The sequence below is a fragment of the Macrotis lagotis genome, chromosome 7, assembly GCF_037893015.1.
Source record: "Macrotis lagotis isolate mMagLag1 chromosome 7, bilby.v1.9.chrom.fasta, whole genome shotgun sequence".
NCBI lineage: Eukaryota > Metazoa > Chordata > Mammalia > Peramelemorphia > Peramelidae > Macrotis > Macrotis lagotis.
The window spans coordinates 50,453,648-50,473,330 of record NC_133664.1 but is presented as its reverse complement, the minus strand read 5'-3'; the positions used below and the strand labels follow the sequence as shown (position 1 = coordinate 50,473,330).

The 19,683-nt window shown below is 40.3% G+C and overlaps 1 protein-coding gene and 1 long non-coding RNA gene across 3 annotated transcripts in view; one reads left to right on the top strand and one right to left on the bottom strand.

Annotated features, from left to right (window-relative positions):
- Positions 1-34: 34 nt before the first annotated feature.
- LOC141493673 (uncharacterized) lies at positions 35-16,394 on the bottom strand. Of its 2 annotated transcripts, none has more exons than XR_012470275.1 (5): positions 16,305-16,394; positions 15,775-15,822; positions 14,687-14,802; positions 12,731-12,790; positions 35-726 (listed from the first exon to the last, which is right to left on the bottom strand). It is a non-coding gene; the product is annotated as an uncharacterized LOC141493673 (long non-coding RNA). The 2 variants fall into 2 exon arrangements; XR_012470276.1 differs by lacking the exon at positions 35-726 and adding an exon at positions 852-1,209.
- A 327-nt stretch (positions 16,395-16,721) lies between these two features.
- The window catches only part of STEAP2 (STEAP2 metalloreductase), a 40,123-nt gene continuing 37,161 nt past the window's right edge, over positions 16,722-19,683 (top strand). The window contains exon 1 of the mRNA XM_074192853.1: positions 16,722-16,773. The gene's annotated coding sequence lies outside the window, so the exon portion shown is untranslated. The remainder of the gene's footprint in view (positions 16,774-19,683) is intronic.

Sequence of the window (19,683 nt, the reverse complement as noted above, 5' to 3'; positions counted from 1 at the left end):
TTTTGTTTTTTGTTTTTACAAGACAATGGGGTTAAGCAACTTGTCCAAGATCACATAGCTAAGCTATTATTAAATATCTGAGGCCAGATTAGAACTCAGGTCCTCCTGACACCAGGACCAGGGCTGGTACTATATTCACCACACTACTTAGCTGCCCCCTTTTTAAAATTTTATTTATTTTTCCAATTACCTGCAAATCCACTTACAAGCTTTTAATTTCCACATTTTTTCTACCACCCTCCCTTCCCTCCCCACTCTCTAGGGCAGTAAATAATCTGATTGTATAAGTACAGTCCTGTTTAACATATTTCCATAGTAGCCATGTTGTAAAAGAGGAATTAGAATTGGGCCGGGGAATCATGAGAAAGAAAGAAAATACATAAAACAATTTTTTAAAAATTGAAAGCAGTCAGTTTTGCATCCATACTCCTCTGAATGTGGATGATATTTTTCATCACAGGTCCTTTAAAATTGTTTTTATTATTGTACTGCTGAGATGAGCAAACCCATCATAGTTGATCATATCCATTGTTGCTATTAGTGTGTACAATGTTCTTCTGGTTCTGCTCACTTCACTCAGTATCAGTTCACACAAGTTTTTACTGATTTTTCTGAAGTCCCATCCTTATGGTTTCTTATAGATAGTTTGCAACATATTCATATATCACAACTTATTCAGCCATTCCCCAATTAATGGGCATCCTCTCAATTTCCAATTCTTTGCCACTACAAAAAAAGAGCTTCTATGAATAATTTTTTAAAGAAATAGTTTATTTTGAGTTTTACAATTTTTCCCCCACTCTTGCTCCCCTCCCCCCACACCCCACAGAAGGCATTCTGTTAGCGTTTACATTGGTTCCATGTTATACATTGATCTCAGTTGAATGTGATGACAAAGAAATCATATCCTTAAGGAAAAAAAAACTAAATTACATAATAATAAAATGCTTTTTTTCTAATTTGACAGTAATAGTCTTTGGTCTTTATTCAAAGTCCATAATTCTTTCTCTGCATACAGATGATATTCTCCATTGCAGATGGGTCATTCCTGGTTGTTGCACTGCAGGGATGAGCAAGTCCATCAGGGTTGATCATCACCCCTATGTTGCTGTTTGGGTATTCAGTGTTTTTCTGGTTGTGCTCATCTCATTCAGCATCAGTTCATGTAAATCTTTCCAGACTTCTGTGAATTCCCATCCCTACTGGTTTCTAATAGAACAATAGTGTTCCATGACATAAACCACAGTTTGTTAAGCCATTCCCCAATTAAAGGACATTCACTTAATTTCCAATTTTTTGGCACCATGAACAGGGCTGCTATAAATATTTTTGTACAAGTGATGTTTTTACCCTTTTTTTATCATCTCTTCAGGGTATAGACCAAGCAGTGGTATTTCTGGGTCAAAGGGTATGCACACTTTTGTTGCCCTTTGGCAAAATTGCTCTCCAGAAAGGTTGGATGGGTTCACAGCTCCACCAACAATGTGTTAGTGTCCCAGAGTTCCCACATCCCTTCCAACATTGATCATTGTCCTTACTGGTCATATTGGCTAGTCTGAGACGTGTGAGGTGGTATCTCAGAGATGCTTTAATTTGCATTTCTCTAATAAGTAATGATTTGAAGCAATTTTTCATATGACTATGGATTGCTTTGATTTCCTCAGTTGTAAATTGCCTTTGCATATCCTTTGACCATTTGTCAACTGGGGAATGACTTTTTTTTTGAAAATTTGACTCAGTTCTCTGTATATTTTAGAAATGAGTCCTTTGTCAGAAATACTACTTGAAAAAATTGTTTCCCAATTTACTACATTTCTTTTTATATTGGTTAGTGGTTTTGTCTGTGCAAATGCTTTTTAATTTAATGTAGTCAAAATTATCTAGTTTGTTTTGTTTCTTTTTTTTTTAGTTTTTGCAAGGCAATGGGGTTAAGTGGCTTGCCCAGGGCCACACAGCTAGGTAATTATTAAGTGTCTGAGGCCAGACTTGAACTCAGGTACTCCTGGGCCAGTGGTCTATCCACTGTGCCACCTAGCCACCCTCTAGTTTATATTGAATGATGTTCTCTATCTCTTCCTTGGTCATACACTACTCCCCTTTCCATAGCTCTGCCAGGTAAACTAGTCCTTGATCTTCTAGTTTGCTTATAGTATTGTTTTTTATGTCTAAATCCTGTATCCATTTTGATCTTATCTTCGTAAAGGGTGTGAGATGTTGGTCTAATCTAAGTTTCTTCCATACTAGCTTCCAATTTTCCCAGCAGTTTTTATCAAAGAGAGAGCTTTTATCCCAATAGCTGGACTCTTTGGGTTTATCAAACAGCAGATTACTATAATCATTTCCTGCTATTGCACCTAGTCTATTCCACTGATCCATGACTCTGTTTCTTAGCCAATACCAGACAGTTTTGAGGACCAATGCTTTATAATATAATTTTAGATCTGATAAGGCTAAGCCACGTTCTTTTGTACTTTTTTTCATTGAATCCCTGGAAATTCTTGACTTTTTATTTTTTCCATATGAATTTACTTACAACTTTTTCTTACTCATTAAACTAATTTTTTGGAATTTTGATTGGTAGGGCACTAAACAAGTAGTATAGTTTGGGTAGAATTTTTTTTAATCATACAAACTCGACCTATCCATGAACAGTTGATGTTTGCCTAGGTATTATATATGATTTTATTTGCATGAGAAGAGTTTTGTAATTGTTTTCAAAATGTTTTGAATCTGCCTTGACAGATAGACTCCCAGGTATTTTATTTTGTCTGAGGTTACTTTGAATGGAATTTCTCTTTCTAGCTCTTTCTGCTGCATCTTGCTAGTCATATATAGAAATGTTGAGGATTTGTGAGGGTTTATTTCATATCCTGCTACTTTGCTAAAGTTGCTAATTATTTCCAGTAGCTTTTTAGATGATTGGGGTGGGGCGGAGCCAAGATGGCAACAGGAGAAGATCCTCTCTTAGATGCTCTCTCTCAAAACTTATAAAATAAGGACTCTAACTAAATTTTCAAGAGACAGAAGCCACAGAGGGATCAAGTGAGGCAGTTCTCCAGCGCAGGATAACCTGGAAAATAGCAGAAAGGCTCTGCTCCACTGGGTTGGAGGGGCAGCCCCCAGAATGAAGGAACTTCAGCCTCCTGGAAACAGCCCCAGGGTAGTGGGAGCAGCGGGGACAGTTTCCTGACCTATACCCCAGGGAGCACAGAACACAACTTAGAAGATCAGCAGGGTGCCTCTGCCAGAGCAAACACAAATCCCAGCCCTCAGGTACTCAGAGTAGTGCATGGCAGCCCAGATCCAGGAACCGGAAGCAGGTGGAGCTGGTAAGCAGGAGACCCCAGGCAGCCTAACTAGGGGAATGGAGAGAGACTTCTGAGATCTGTCCTCTGTCCCTGGAACAGGACTCTGGGGCTCTGACCACATTCAAATCCTGACCACAGTCTAGGCCCCCCCCAATAGGACAGCAGGGCCCCCCCACCTCAGCCTCGTGGCAGAGGTGTTGCATTTGTGGTCATTCACAGACCAGGAGGGAAGAGCTTTACATACTGAGATCCTTGTGGAGGGGTAGGTGTCCCAATAATACTCAAAAGCTCAGGAAGCACCCCAAGACCAGGCACAGGCTGGGGAAATGAGTAAACAGAGAAAAAAGAAGAACACCATTGAGAAATACTTTGTCTATGATTCCCAAGAAGTATCAAAACACTCAGTCAGAAGATGAGGAAGTACAAGCTCCTGCATCGAAAGACTCCAAGTAAAATGGAAGTTGGGCTCAGGCTATAACAGAGCTCAAAAAAGATTTTGAAAGTCAAGTGAGGGAGATAGAAGAAAATTGAGAAAAGAAATGAGAGAGATGTAGGAAAAACATGAAAAAGAAGTCAGAAGCTTAGTCAAGGAGATCCAAAAAAATGCTGAAGAAAATAACATGTTAAAAACAAACTTAAGCCAAATGGATAAAACAGTTCAAAAAGTTATTGAGGAGAAGAATGCTTTAAAAAGCAAAATTGGCCAGATTGAAAAAAGAAATAAGAAAGCTCTCTGAGGAAAACAAATCCTTCAGATCTAGAATGGAGCCAAAGGAAGCTGCTTATTTTATGAGAAATCAAGGCACAATACTTCAAAACCAAAAGAATACATAGTTAGCAGAAAATGTGAAACATCTCATTGAAAAAAAACAACTGAGGGGCGGCTAGGTGGCATAGGGGATAAAGCACTGGCCTTGGAGTCAGGAGTACCTGGGTTCACATCCGGTCTCAGACACTTAATAATTACCTAGCTCTGTGGCCTTGGGCAAGCCACTTAACCCTGTTTGCCTTGCGGGGAAAAAAAAACCTAAAAAACAAAGAAAAAAAGGAAAAAACAACTGATCTGGAAAACAGATTCATAAAATATAATTTAAAAATTATTGGAGGGCGGGCAGGTGGCGCAGTGGATAGATCACCAGCCCTGGAGTCAGGAGTAACTGAGTTCAAATCCTGCCTCAGACACTTAATAATTACCTAGCTGTATGGCCTTGGGCAAGCCACTTAACCCCATTGCCTTGGAAAAACTAAAAAAAAAAAAAAATTATTGGGATATCTGAAAGTCATGATCAGCAAAAGGACCTTGACATCATTTTTAAAGAATTCTTACAGGAAAATTGCCCAGATATCCTAGAAGCAAAGGGCAAAAATAGAAATTGAGAGAATCCACTGCTCTCCCCTGGAAAGAGATTCAAAAAAAAACAGCCCCCAGCAATATTAAAAAAAACAACCCCCAGCCAAGTTCCAGAACTACCAAAGAAAAAATATTACAAGCAGCCAGAAGGACACAATTCAAATATCATGGCGCTGCAATCAGCATCACACAGGACTTAGCACCAACTACATTAAAGGCTCATAGGACTTGGAATATAATATTTTGGAAGACAAAAGAGCTCAGAATGCAGCCAAGAATCAACTATCCAGTAAAACTGAACATCCTCTTCCAGGGAAAAAAGATGAACTTTCAATGAGGGGAATTTCAAATGTTCCTGTTAAAATGGCTAGAGCTGAACAGAAAGTTTGATCTTCAAACAGAGAGTGGAGGAGAAGGGTAAAATATGAGGGATTTAATGATGATGAACTACATGTATTCCAGCATAGAAAAATGATACTGATAATACTCATATGAACCTTCTCATTTAATAGAACAGGTAGGAAGATCTTTTATAGATGAAGCACAGGAGAAAACTGAATTTGAAGATATATTGTGGTGTAAAAATGGAGTCAATGGATAAAAGGGAAAGGTAATGGGAGTAAGAGAAAGGAGAGGTAGAATGGGCTAAGATATTTCATAAAATAAGATTTTTTTATTACAATGAGCTATTGAAATGATATGGAAGGGGGAAGGCAAGGGGGAATGAAAGAACTTTCACTCTCATCAGAGGTGGCTCAGAGAGGAAACAGCATATATATTCAATGGAGTATAGACATCTAGAATAAGAAGAAGAGAAGGGGGACAGGGGGATGGTGGGGGATGTGAGTGATGCAGGAAAGGGTGGACCACGGGAGAGAGTGGTCAGATATAATACATTTTCTTTTTTACTTCTTGCAAGGGGCTGGGATTTGATGGCCTGTCTGGGACCACAGGACCAGGTGGTTGCTGGGACTAAGAGGTGGTATGTGGGCTCGGGGCCTCTTAGGCCCCAGGGCCGGTATCAGTCTGCTGTGCCACTCAGCTACCCTACAGCACATTTAAGAAGAGGGACAGAGTGAAAGGAGAGAGAAAATATAGTGTATGGTAGTGGGGAAGTATTAATGGAGGGAGTTGCAATCAGCAATGCAACGTGGAAAATTATGGAAGTAGCTTTTGTGATGGACTTATCCTAAAGAATGTGATCCACCTGCAACAGAGCTAGTGGTGTTGGAACACAGACTGAAGCACATTTATTATTATTATTGTTGTTGTTATTATTATCATTATTATTATTATTATTATTATTATTAGGGGTGTTTGCGGGGCGGTTGGGGTTGAGTGGCTTGCCCGGGGTCACACAGCTGGGTGATTGTTGGGTATCTGAGGCTGGATTTGAACCTGGGCGCTCCTGACTCTGGGGCCAGTGCTCTGCCCACTGTGCCACCTGGATGCCATTATTATTATTTTTTTTATTGTTTTGCAGGGTGGTGGGGTTGGAGTGGCTAGACAGGGTCACACAGCTGGGTGATTGTTGGGTGTCTGGGGCTGGATTTGGGCTCGGGTACCTCTGACTCCATAGCCAATGCTCCATCCACTGTACCACTTAGCTGCCCCTATTATTATTATTGTTGTTGTTATTATTATTATTATTTTAATTTTTTCCTCTTTCCTTTACTTTATTGTTCATGAGGGTCTATATTTTGGGGGGAGAGGGTATTTTGTTTACTCTTAAACAAGAGTATTTTAATAAAGTCTAAAAATACATCATTTGTACAAAAATAAAATAAATATAAATAGATGGCTTTTGGGGATTCTCTAGGTATACCATCATGTAAACTGCAAAGAGTGAGAATTTTGTCTCCTCCTTCCCTATTATAATTCCTTCAATTTCTTTTTCTTCTCTTATTGCTGTGGCTAACATTTCTAATACGATATTGAATAGTAGTGGTGATAATGGGCATACTTGTTTCACCCCTGATTTTATTGGGAATGCCTCAAGCCTATCTCCATTACATATAATGCTTGCTGATGGCTTCAGATAGATACTGCTTATTATTCTAAGGAATAAACCATTTATTCCTACACTCTCTAGTGTTTTTTAGTAGGAATGGGTGCTGTATTTTATCAAAAGCTTTTTCAGCATCTGTTGATATGATCATATGATTTCTGATAGGTATGTTATTGATATAATTAATTATACTAACAGTTTTCCTAATATTGAACCAACTCTGCATTCCTGGGCTAAATTCTACTTGATCTGCTATGAATATTTTTGTACACATAGGTCTCTTTTCCTTTTTTAAAATCTCTTTGGGATATAGCTCTCGTTGTGGAATTGCTGGGTTAAAGAACATACACTGTTTTATTGGCCTTTGGAAAAAGTTCAAAATTACTCTACACAATGGTTGGATCAGTTCACAACTCTATCACAAGTACATTAGTGTCCCAGTTTCCCCACATCCTCTCCAACATTGATCATTTTCCTTTATTTGTCATTTTAGTCAATCTGATAGGTGTGAACAACTTCAGAGTTGTTTTTATTTGCATTTTTCTGATCAATAATGATTTGAAACATTTCTCATATGATTGTAGATAGCTTTAATTTCTTCATCTGAAAAAAATTTTGAATGCTGCCACTTTATAATATGGTTTTAGATCTGGTATGGTTAATTCACCTTCCTTTGCAATTTTTTTCATTAATTCCCTTGATATTCTTCTTGACTTTTGTTCCTCCATAAACATGCAATTTTTGGCCATTTATTAAATTGACCATGTATAAATTGGAGAATGACTTGTATTCTCATAAATTTGACTCAGCTCTGTATTTTAGAAATGACTCCTTTATCAGAAACACTAGCTATGAAAATTGTTTTCCAACTTTCTACATTCCTTCTAATCCTGGTTGCATTGATTTTATTTGTGTTTCATTTAATTTATGTGTGTATAATTTTATGTAGTCAAAATTATCAATTTTGCCATTTATAACATTCACTATCACTTCATTGGTCCTAAACTTCTCCCCATTCCATAGAACTGACAGATAGACTATTCAGTGTTCTCTTAATTGGCCTATGGTATCACCCTTTATGTCTAAATCTTTTACCATTTCAACCATAGCTTGGTATAGGGTGTGATACAGTTTTTGCCATACTATTTTTCACTTTTCCCAGCATTTTTTGTCAAATAGTGAGTTCCCAAAGTTAGAGTCTTTGGGTTATCAAAAAGTAAATTACTATAGTCATTTACTACTACTTTTTTGTAGCTAATTTATTCCAATGATCACTTCTCTATTTCTTAGTCAATACCAGGCACTTTTGAGGACTGACACTTTATAATATAGTTTTAGATCTAGTATGTCTAGGCTACCTTCCTTTATATTTTTTATTAAATCCCTTGATATTCTTCTTGACCTTTTGTTCCTCTAGATGATTTTTTTTACTATTTTTTGTAGCTCTGTAAATTGGTTTTTGGTCGTTTGATTGGTATGGCATTGAATAAGTCATTTAATTTAGGTAGAATTGTCATTTTTATTATATTAGCTTGGCCTATCCAAGAGCAATTGATATTTTTCCAATTGTTTAAATCTGACATTATTTATATGAAAAGTGTTTTGTAATTGTGTTCATATAGTTTCTGGGTTTGTCTCAGGAAATGCAATAATTAATTCTTATAAAATCTTTGGAGACGATCCCTAGCCTTCTACATACCCCAAGACTCTTCCCTGGCCCTTCTCTTTTCTCCCTAAACTCTCTCACTTGGTGACCTTATCAAAACCCATGGTTTAATTATGCTCTTTTACAGAAATGATTCCCAGCTTGATGCTTCTGGCATTAGTATCCCTGAGTTCTAGTTGAGCATTACCAACTGCCTTTTTGACATTTCTTACTAAACACCCCACAAGTATCTCAAACTCATCATGTCCAAAACAGAATTCATTGTCTTTCCTTCCAAAAGCCACCCATCTTTAGATCTTTATTTCTGCTGAGTGTCCCACCATCTTGACATTCACTCAGGTTCACAATATTGATGTAATTCTAGATTTTCCTCGTAATTCACATCTCCAATAATTTGCTAAATCTTCTTTCAACCTTTCTAACATTTTTTGCATCTCAGTAATTACACAGCTAACCATCTTAGTTCAGGTCTTCAATACTTCTCATGTGAACTATTACAATAGCTTCCTCAAAAGTGTCCCTACCTACAGACTCTCCCAACTGCAAGTCATCCTCCATACAATCATCAAGGTGATTTTCTTTAAGCAAAGAACTGACCCAAAAACCTAGACTCAATCAACTGTAAGGGCTCTATTCTTCCCTCTCCTGGATCAAATATAAAATGCAAGCATGAATTCAATCACTACCTTTCCTAGACCTTCCAACTATTAGTGCCTTTCCTCCGAGGTCAACTTGCATCTTTTCCTTGTATTTTTTGCATATAGGAGCAGGCTGGTCCTCCTTAGAATGTAAGATTGTCCTGGAGGAAAGAGGTTGTTTCATTTTTGTCTTCATAATTTCTAATTAGGTATATAGTAGGCATTTCATCAATTCCTGTTGATTAGATCCAGTACACATTTACACCCAACTACTATTTCTATTTGGCTTAAATGCGTTTTAAGATGTATGTTTTAAGGACTTATGAGGAAAGCTGCCATTCAACCCCAGAGAACTAATAGTGTGAATACAGATTGAAGCATACTTCTTTTTCACTTTAGTTTTCCTTGAGGGTTTTGGGGGTCTATATTTTCTTTCACAACATGACTATTATAGAAATGTCTTGCATGACTACACCTATATACCCTATGTCTAATCATTTTCCTTCTCAATGGGACAGGGGAAGGAGGAGGGAGAGAATTTAGAATTCAAAGTGTTCAAAATGGATGTTAATTGTTTCTGCCTGTAACTGAGGGAAAACAAAATAATAAATTTCAAACAAGTTAAATTTAAAAAATTAAAATTAAAGATATATGTATTAAGTAGAACTGAATCAAGGAGGGAAACATCTACTTAACCCACTGTCCAGGATTCCACAGGCTTCAATGCTCTGGCTCTGTTCAGAGCTTCTTCTCTCCAAGACTCAATTCCTAAATTCCCTTTGATTCTTTCAGCAGAATTTGAGGTTAAAGGTTTATGTTCATACTTGTGCCAGTTGTTGAGTCAGGCCATTTAAAAGCAGTAGTTTTTGTCAGTTATTGACAACAGACCTCATGCTATTCTGCTGACTCAATTGTTCCAGAAATCAGCATACTTAAGTTGGAAACTGTTTTTTTATAAAAAGAAAGAAAAGAAAAACTTACAAAGAAATGATGTAAAAATCAACTTTTTAACATTTTAAAGCAAAACTTCATTTTTTTTTTTGCAAGGCAAATGGGATTAAGTGGCTTGCCCAAGGCCACACAGCTAGGTAATTATTAAGTGTCTGAGACCAGATTTCAACCCAGGTACTCCTGACTCCAGGGCCGGTGCTTTATCCACTATGCTACCTAGCTGCCCCCAAAAAGAAGTCTTTTAATTAAAGAATGTATTTGATACAGCACCCATTCCTACTAAAAACACTAGAGTATAGGAAGAAATGGACTGTTCCTTAGAATAATAAGCAGTATCTATCTGAAACCATCAACAAGCATTATATTTAATGGGGAGAGGCTAGAGGCATTCCCAATAAGATTGGGGTGAAACAAGGATGCCCATTATCACCACTACTATTCAATATCATATTAGAAATGTTAGCTTCAGCAATTAGAGAAGAAAAAGAAAATGAAGGAATTGGAATTAGGAAGGAAGAGACAAAACTCTCACTCTTTGCAGATGACATGATGGTCTACCTAGAGAATCCCAAGAAATCATCCAAAAAGTTACTGGAAACAATTAGCAATTTTAGCAAGGTTGCAGGATATAAAATAAGCCCTCATAAATCCTCAACTTTTCTATCTATGACTAGCAAGATACAGCAGGAAGAGCTAGAAAGAGAAATCCCATTCAAAGTAACCTCAGACAATATAAAATACCTGGGAGTCTATTTGCCAAGGAAGACTCAGAAACTTTTTGAAAACAATTATAAAACACTTCTCACTCAAATAAAATCAGATTTAAATAACTGGGCAAACATCAACTGCTCATGAATAGGTAGAGCTAACATAACAAAAATGGCATTCTACCAAAACTACACTACCTGTTTAGTGCCCTACCAATCAAAATTCCAAAAAATTACTTTAATGAGTTAGAAAAAGTTGTAAGTAAATTCATATGGAGAAATAAAAAGTCAAGAATTTCCAGGGGTTTAATGAAAAAAGAGTGCAAAAGAAGGGGGCTTAGCCCTACCCTATCTAAAATTCTATTATAAAGCATCAGTCATCAAAACTGTCTGGTATTGGCTAAGAAATAGAGTGGTAGACCAGTGGAATAGACTAGGTGCAATAGCAGGAAACGATTATAGTAATCTACTGTTTGATTAAACCCAAAAAGTCCAGCTATTGGGATAAAAACTCTCTCTTTGATAAAAAAAAACTGCTGGGAAAATTGGAAGTTAGTATGGAAGAAACTTAGATTAGACCAACACCTCACACCTGATACCAAGATAAGATCAAAATGGATACAGGATTTAGACATAAAAAACAATACTATAAGCAAATTAGAAGATCAAGGACTAGTTTACTTGTCAGATCTATGGAAAGGAGAGTAGTTTATGACTAAGGAAGAGATGGAGAACATCACTAAAAACAAACTAGATGATTTCAATTACATTAAGTTAAAAAGCTTTTGCACAGATAAAACCACTGTAACCAAGATCAAAAGAAATGTAGTAAACTGGGAAATAATCTTTACAACTAATGTTTCTGACAAAGGACTCATTTCTAAAATATACAGAGAACTGAGTCATATTTTTAAAAAAAGCCATTCCCCAGTTGACAAATAGTCAAAGGATATGCAAAGGCAATTTACAGATGAGGAAATCATAATCATATGAAAAATTGCTCTAAATCATTACTTATTAGAGAAATGCAAATTAAAGCTTCTCTGAGGTACCACCTCACACCTCTCAGACTGGCCAATATGATGAAAGGATAGTGATCGTTGTTGGAAGGATTGTGGGAAATCTGGGACACTATTACACTGTTGGTGGAGCTGTGAACTCATCCAACCATTCTGGAGAGAAATTTGGAACTACGCCCAAAGGGCAACAAAAATGAGCATACCCTTTGATCCAGTAATACCGCTACTGGGTCTATACCCTGAAGAGATGATGAACAAGGGTAAAAACATGACTTGTACAAAAATACTCACAGCAGCCCTGTTTGTGGTGGCAAAGAATTAGAAATAAAGTAAATGTCCTTCAATTGGGGAATGGCTTAGCAAACTGTGGTATATGTATGTCATGGAACACTATTGTTCTATTAGAAACCAGGAGGGACAGGAATTGAGGGAAGCCTGGACAGGGATTTGCATGAACTGCTGCTGAGATGAGCAGAATCAGCAAAACACTGTACACCCTAACAGCAACATGGGGGTGATGATCAACCTTGATGGACTTGCTCATTCCAACAATCAGGGACAATTTTGGGCTGTCTGCACTGGAGAAAACCAACTGTTTGCAGAGAAAGAACTGTGGAGTTTGAACAAAGTTCAAGGACTATTCCCTTTAATTTAGAAAAAAACTGATATCTTATTGTCTGATCTTGTTATCTCTTATACTTTATGTTTCTTCCCTAAGGATGTGATTTCTCTCTCATCACACTCAATTTGGATCAATGTACAACATGAAAACAATGTAAAGATTGACAAATTGCTTTCTGTGGGCGGGGGAGGGAAGTAAGATTGGGAGAAAAATTGTAAAGCTCAAAATAAATAAAATCTTGAATTAAAAAAAGAATGTATCTGAATACAAATAATTCAATTTAAAATTACTCTAAGAGTTTTAGAACTCCTCTATAAAAAAAAAAGACAAGTCCTAGATTGAAAATTATGTGACACACATGAGGACTTTGTTGACATTTTAAAATTAGCTCCTAAGTGCTTTTTCAGTACAGGTACAAAGTTGTCAAGAACAAAATCAGAATCTCTTGTCCTCTTCTCACCTTTTTGTTTATAAGATGGAACAGCTGTCTCATTAATGCTGCTTCCGGATTTCTGATTCCCTGAAAATAAAAAAAAAAAAAACAAAGTTGTAAAGAAGAGTATGTAGAGCCAATTCTCAATCATTTCAGGAAATGATTATTCCTTCTGTCCATTATCCATCTGTCCCTATTTCGATTCTTCCTCTTTTCTACTATTTTAAGCATCTTTATTGCAATAGTACAGACAAAAGTTTTTCTCCAGGAACTAAAACTAGAAGATAACTCACGGTTCATCTAGTCTACTCTTGAGTTTCAGAGATAAGGGAATAGGCTAATCAAATTTAAATGATTTCCTCAAGCAGATAGGGGTGGTAAGTAGCAAAGCTAGAATTCAAACCCATGTCTTCTGATTTCCAATTTGGTATCCTACACTGCAGTCTAGAACCTCCTGGCTTTAAAGAAACATTAGGAAATAGTAGAATGTGGAGTACAAAAGTGTGCAAGTCCCACTTCTGACCCTTGCTAGCTGGATGACTTCAAGTAAATCATACTTTGAGTCTCAGTTTTCTCATCTGTAAAATAGGTTTATATCATATCTATCCTCACAGGGTTTTTGTGAAGATCAGTAGATTCAGTAAACCAATTGGTTGGTCCTTGATACATTTGCCCATCAGCTGGTTTATTTTCTTCAACAGTTTATTTGACAAACAAGGAAACTAGGCAAATAGGGTTAAATAACTTGCCCAGAGTCATATAGCTATTAAGTATTTGAGGTCAAATTTGAACTCAGATCTTCCTGACTCCAGTCTCTGTGCTCTTTCTACTCTATCACCTGGCTATCCCTTCCTAAAAATTACTCCTTGTTAAAACAACATTTGTGTCATGTTTTTGTACACAGTCATCACAGTTTATACATTGCAGCCACTGTCACCTTCCATCTTTTCTTTGCCCTTTGGGTCACTGGTAATATAAATTCTTCTGAGATTGTGTTCTAATATCTAGATCATCATATAGTATCACTGGGAGAATACTGGTATAAAACATGGTTGTATGGCAAAAAATATGGACTTGTGGGGTGACTAGGTGGCACAGTGGATAGAGCACCAGCCCTGGTGTCAAGAATACCTGAGTTCAAATCCAGCCTCAGACACTTAACAATAGCCATGTGGCCTTGGGCAAGTCATTTAACCCCATTGCCTTGCAAAAACCTAAAAAAAAAATATGTATTTGGATTGCACCATTACAATCCAACTGGATGTAAATTTTCTATCAAAGAAGGTATTGACACAGATTTGTCATAAAGGAGCCATATGCCACCAAAGGAGCCATATGCCACCAAAAAAAGGGAAGTCAACTCACAAAACTGAGATTGAAGACAGAAAGCCCAACTGGTGCATTGAGACAAATTTTTTTTTTGGTTCGTCTAACATGATTTTTCATCGTCCATCTCTAGCCCTTCCAGAATTCTCTTCCTCTCTACCTCTGCCTCTTAATTTCCCTATCTTATGCAGCTCAAATCCCAAATTCCACAGGAAGCTGTTCCTGATATCTTCTTCCTTCCTCCAGTTACTAAAGTTTTTCTTGGCCAGATTACCTTCATGTACTCTGCTAATATAAATTCCTAGAGATTTTAAATGTTGTCTCCCCATTAGTCTGGGAGCTCCTTGAGGACAGAGATTGGGGTTTGGGGTTTTCTTTTTTTCTTTTTTCTTTTTTTGCATTTCTTTGTATTCCCAACACAGTGTCTGACACATATTTAGCATTTAATAATGATACTTTTCCTTCATTCTTGAAGACCATGACATCAGGGATATGATACTATGACAAGCCCATGAATTGGATTTGTGTGAGAGGGGGGCTGTGCTAAATCCCCAGCCTCACTTTCTCCTCAAAGCCATCTGGGTCCAATGGCCAAATGTCAATCAGGAGGACTGGAGATGGCCCTAGATGAGAGACAATTATGATGAAGTGACTTACCCAAGGTCACACAGCTACTAAATGTCAGGGGTTATATTTGAACTTGGGTTCTCATGATTCCAGGGTCACTGCACCCCCAAGCTGCCCGGCCTTTACAATAAGGCTTATTTGGCTGACTGAAATGTTAGAAGAGAAAGGCTATCAGTATGTTAAGATCTAGGGAAAAATACAAAGAAGAATCATACATGATTAAAAGATATATATGTATTTTTATCTGTAACAGTGGAGATGGTAACCCACACCAATGACATCAGGGATCCTTTCAAGTTAGCATGCCCAGACCTGTAGGTATCATACTGTAAATGAATGTTATATGTACTTTAGCACAAACAATTACTATTATGTACCTTGAAAATGCTAAGGCCTCTTCTAAGAGAAAACTTCAGACATGACCTGGAAGGATCTTACAGAATTCTTCTTTTTTATTCTATAAAACTCTATTTAAATGTGTATTTTTAAAAAAGTAGTTACTATGCAAAGGGCAGAAAGAATTGTTTTAGAACAATTCTCCCAATCTTTTGGATTAAAATTAACGGGAAGGGGAGCTAAATAATCCCTGAGCCTGTCCCAGTTTCTCCAAAAAAATTGTCAACATCCCAAATGTTTTTGGAAATCCTCTTCTAATGTCTTTAAGATTTTTTCATATTTAAAAAAATAGATTATCCTTCTGAAAAATTACTGATTTCTCTTCCAAGCTCAATTGATTCATATATTTGTGGAATTACTCTGTTTCAATACATTAAGATATAGCTGTGGTAATACATACATGTATATTATACAACTAGAAATATATTGGTTTCCTCAAGGCTACATTTTTATTCTGCGACATCAGTGTATCTGGGTGGCCGGGATGAAAATAATTTTAAGGGCCACGCAGCTTTGGTTTTATTTTCAGTGCTTATAGCTGCATCAGCACCCCGGGTCAACGAAAGTTAACAAAAATTAAGTTGCTCTTGGTGCATCTTCTAGAGGGTTAGTAAAGGCGGGAACCATTGGAATGTCTAAGTGGCCCGGTTATAAGAAGACTTGAAGAAAGATCTTTTCCACAATTCTAAGTCGCTTCACCCTGATTTCCTCCCATCTCGGACCTTCTCGGGTCGTCCTGATTCATCTCTGGAGGCTGGATCCAGGTGGTTCTGGAGGAGAAAGTGAGGCTGGGGACTTAGCACGGCCCCCCTTGCTGGGATCTAATTCACAGGCTCCGATGTCTTGGTCTTCTAGAAAGGACAAAGCTCCTCCTCCTCCTCACCCTCCTCCTCCTCACCCCCTCCTCCTCCTCACCCTCACCCTCCTCCTCCTCACCCTCACCCCCTCCTCCTCCTTCTCCTCACCCCCTTCTTCTCACCCTCCTCCTCCTCCTCACCCTCCTCCTCCTCCTCACCCTCACCCCTCCTCCTCACCCCCTCCTCCTCACCCTCCTCCTCCTCCTCACCCTCACCCCCCTCCTCACCCCTCCCCCTCCTCCTCCTCCTCCTCACCCTCACCCCTCCTCCTCACCCTCCCCCCTCCTCCTCACCCTCCCCCTCCTCCTCACCCTCACCCCTCCTCCTCCCCCTCACCCCCCTCCTCACCCCTCCCCCTCCTCCTCCTCCTCCCCCTCCTCAGGGGCGGTTCCTACGGCTTGAGGTGCAGGTGGTCCCCAGGGGCGCGGCTCAGTGAAGGCCCCGGAGGGGGGTGCTTGCGGGCCGAGGCGGACTAGCGGGGAGGGGTCTGGAGGGTCCCTGGGGGGGCAGCGCCGAGCGCCCCCGAGTGGAGCCGAGGTCCCGGGGGCCGCGAGGGCGGGAGGCGCGCCCCCTCCTCAGCCGCGGGCCCTGGCCCCGCAGGCCCGGTGCGGCCGAGGGGGCGGGCGGGCACCCGGCTCCCAGCGGGCGGGCACCCGGCTCCCAGCGGGCAGCCAGGTGCCCCGGGGGAGGAGCCTGCGCGGCGGCGGCGGGAGGAGCCGGAGCAGCCGGAGCAGCCGGAGCAGCCGGAGCGGGCATGAGGCGCGCGGCCTTCCTCCCTGGCTGCTGCTCCGGGGAAGCGGCGGGCACGGCGGCGGAGGGCATAGAGGCCTCCCAGCCCCGGAGCCGGGGGCGCCGCGGAGACAGGTGAGGCCCCCCGCCCCCCGCTCGGGTGCCCCGGGGCGCCCGGCCCGAGCTGCCCCAGCCCGCGGACAGGCGGCTCCCGGAGGCCCCCTCCGACCCGGGAATCACACTGGCCGATGGGCCCCCGGGGGAACCTCCCGGCGCCGTGGGGAGGGGTCCTGCCCCAGAACCGTGCTTCTCTGTCGGGGGGAGGAGGGGCGGGAGGCCGGGGGCAACTTTTAGGGCCGGCCGCCTCATCCCCTTGACCTTCATCTTTCACGCCCCTCCCTCCCGGGCTCGGGCCGGGCCCCCCGAGCGCCCCGTCCGCCTCGGCCCGCTGGCAGAGGCAGCTGCCTGGGGCCCAGGCCGCGTCCAGCCCAGACCCCCGGAGCCGCCACCCCAAGGCCAGAGCCGCGGTCTGAGGTCTGCTGCGGGATGTGACCTTGGGCAGGAGGGCAGCGCCTCCCCCCGACTCCGGGTTCCCGTCTGTAAAACGAGCAGCGGCCACCTACGGGGTCGGGGGCATTAACCAAATACCATATTGAAGGCGAATGAAACAGTAAATAATATACTGAGTAAGATAAGAGATGTAGAGGTTTCACAAGCAAACCTTTATTCCGATGAGCCACTGTCGGTGTTTTACAGAATCCTTTGCCAGTTAAGATCCTCCAAACGAAACCTAATTGGTGCTTCTGCATGTTTGTTCTACCTTTTCATGGGCATTATATAGTTCTTTATTTTTTAAGGGGGTTTTTTTGGCAAGGCAAATGGGGTTAAGTGACTTGCCCAAGGCCACACAGCTAGGTCATTATGAAGTGTCTGAGGCCGGACTTGAACTCAGGTCCTCCTGACTCCAGGGCCGGTGCTTTCTATCCACTATATAGTTCTTTAAAAGGAGAAAGGAAGGAGAATTATAATTCAGCATGATGAGTTTATTTTATTCTGCAATGTAAATGTTACAGGTGGACTGAATGGAAGTAAATGAGAAAGACCTGTGTAAATCATTGGCCTAGTAAGTAGGTCGGGAGTTTGACTCAAAGGGATAAAGACTTAGTTTGCCCCAGAGAAATCAAAGAGTTTACACCATCGGTAGAAATTTCTTATCTAAAACTTCCCACATGATGATGTCACAGGTTCAGTATTAAAAAAAAGAAAATCATTTCCACTAAGAAGTAAGAATTTAAACATGCTAAAGGCATACCCTCACTTAGGATCTCAATTTGTTCTTTGAAAATTCAGGATTAAGCAAAATAATGTTATAGGGGGCAAGTACTGAAATGGATGGATGATGGCTCAGTAGGGTCTTAAAGCATAGGGAATGCCCTTCTGGCAAATGATTGACTCAGTTGTCTTGTCTTTTAATACTGAAATCCTCTGGCTCAGAGAAAATAACCTTGGAAGAAGTTGGGAAAAGTTGGAGAGATGGGAGGGGAGAGGCAAGATAAAGAATAAGCTCAGTCACATTTCTGGGTCTTCTGGGAGATAACTCGGTATTGGAGAAAGAGGCCTAGCCTGGGAGTCACAAGTCCTGGGTTTTAACCACAGCTCAGCACTAGTTGTGTAACTACTGAGGCCTTCCCATCATCATCTGTCAAGTGAAGGAATTCTACTGGATAACCTCCTAGATTATTGATGTTCATAAAAGCTCTTCAGCCCACCATCTCTTCAGGCAGTATAAGTCCAAATTTCTTGTGAACAGTTGTTACTAACCATTTCCTAAGCCACTCTGTAGGGTGGAAGGTTTAGAGAAGTGGCCTGCCCACACTGAACAAGGAATTTCTTCACCAGCAACCAAAAAAGGGGTAAAAAGAAAGGGACAAAGGTAGGAAATCACAGATTCAAATCGTCTAATCCAACCGTTTCCTTTGACAGTAGAGGAAAGTGACTTCGCCCAAGGTCACACAGGCACAAAGAAGGAGAGATGTAGCTGAGCCTAGGTCTTCCCAACTCAGCTGAATCCATCCCTCTAACCATTGCGCCATACTGCCTCAGGTGAAAGGCTGAGTTTGGAGAAAAGTGAGCAAGTTATTTGACTGGAGGGGAGATTGGAAAAGACAGACCTACAAACTAAATAAGGAAGGGCAAACTGAATACAAGCTGAACAGAACTTTAAAGCCAAATGGAGGAATTTGTATCATCTTCAGGGCAATAAAGAATCACTAGCATTTTAGCAGAGCTATTTTAGTAGTCCTGGGGAAGATGTATTTGGAGAAGAAAGGGACTATAAATCTAGTCTGACTGCAGTTATCTGTGTTAGAGGTAATGAGGACAGGGACTACGGTGAGAACTATGTGAATGTAAAGAAGTAGATAAATGGGAGACATGTCATGGAGGGCAAATTGATAAGGCATAACAAATGATTGGATTTGGAATGAAAAGTTAAAGATGATTTGAAATTACAAACTTAATTTTCCTCAACATAAATACAAGAATTTGGTGAGGTAAGGCTTTTGGAGGGAAAGAGTTAGAGAAGGTGAGTTGGTGTCAAACTTGTTTGTTTTGAGAAAGGTCCAGGACATCCCTGGGGAGATTTGCAGAGGCAGCTGGTGAAGTGAGGCTAGAACTCAAGAGAGAAATTAGTGTAGATATATTGATTTAGGCGGTATTTCTGTAGAGGTGATAACTGAATGTGTAGAAACTGATAAGACCACCAAGTGAAAGGGTATAAGGGGAAAAAAGAGCTAGAGGGGACTCCCATGCTTGGATGGTGAGACATGGATCATGAAGAGGAAAGAGAAAAAAGTAACAAGTTTTTATTATGCACCAGGTGGGCAGCTAGATGACTTAGAGGATGAAGTGCTGAGCTTGGAGGAAGATCTGAGTTCACAACATGCCTCATTCATAAATAGTCATAAATAAATGAATGTACTAGCTGCTTTACCGATATCTCATTTGATGCTCATAACAATCCTGGGAGGGAGGAAAGAAACTAAG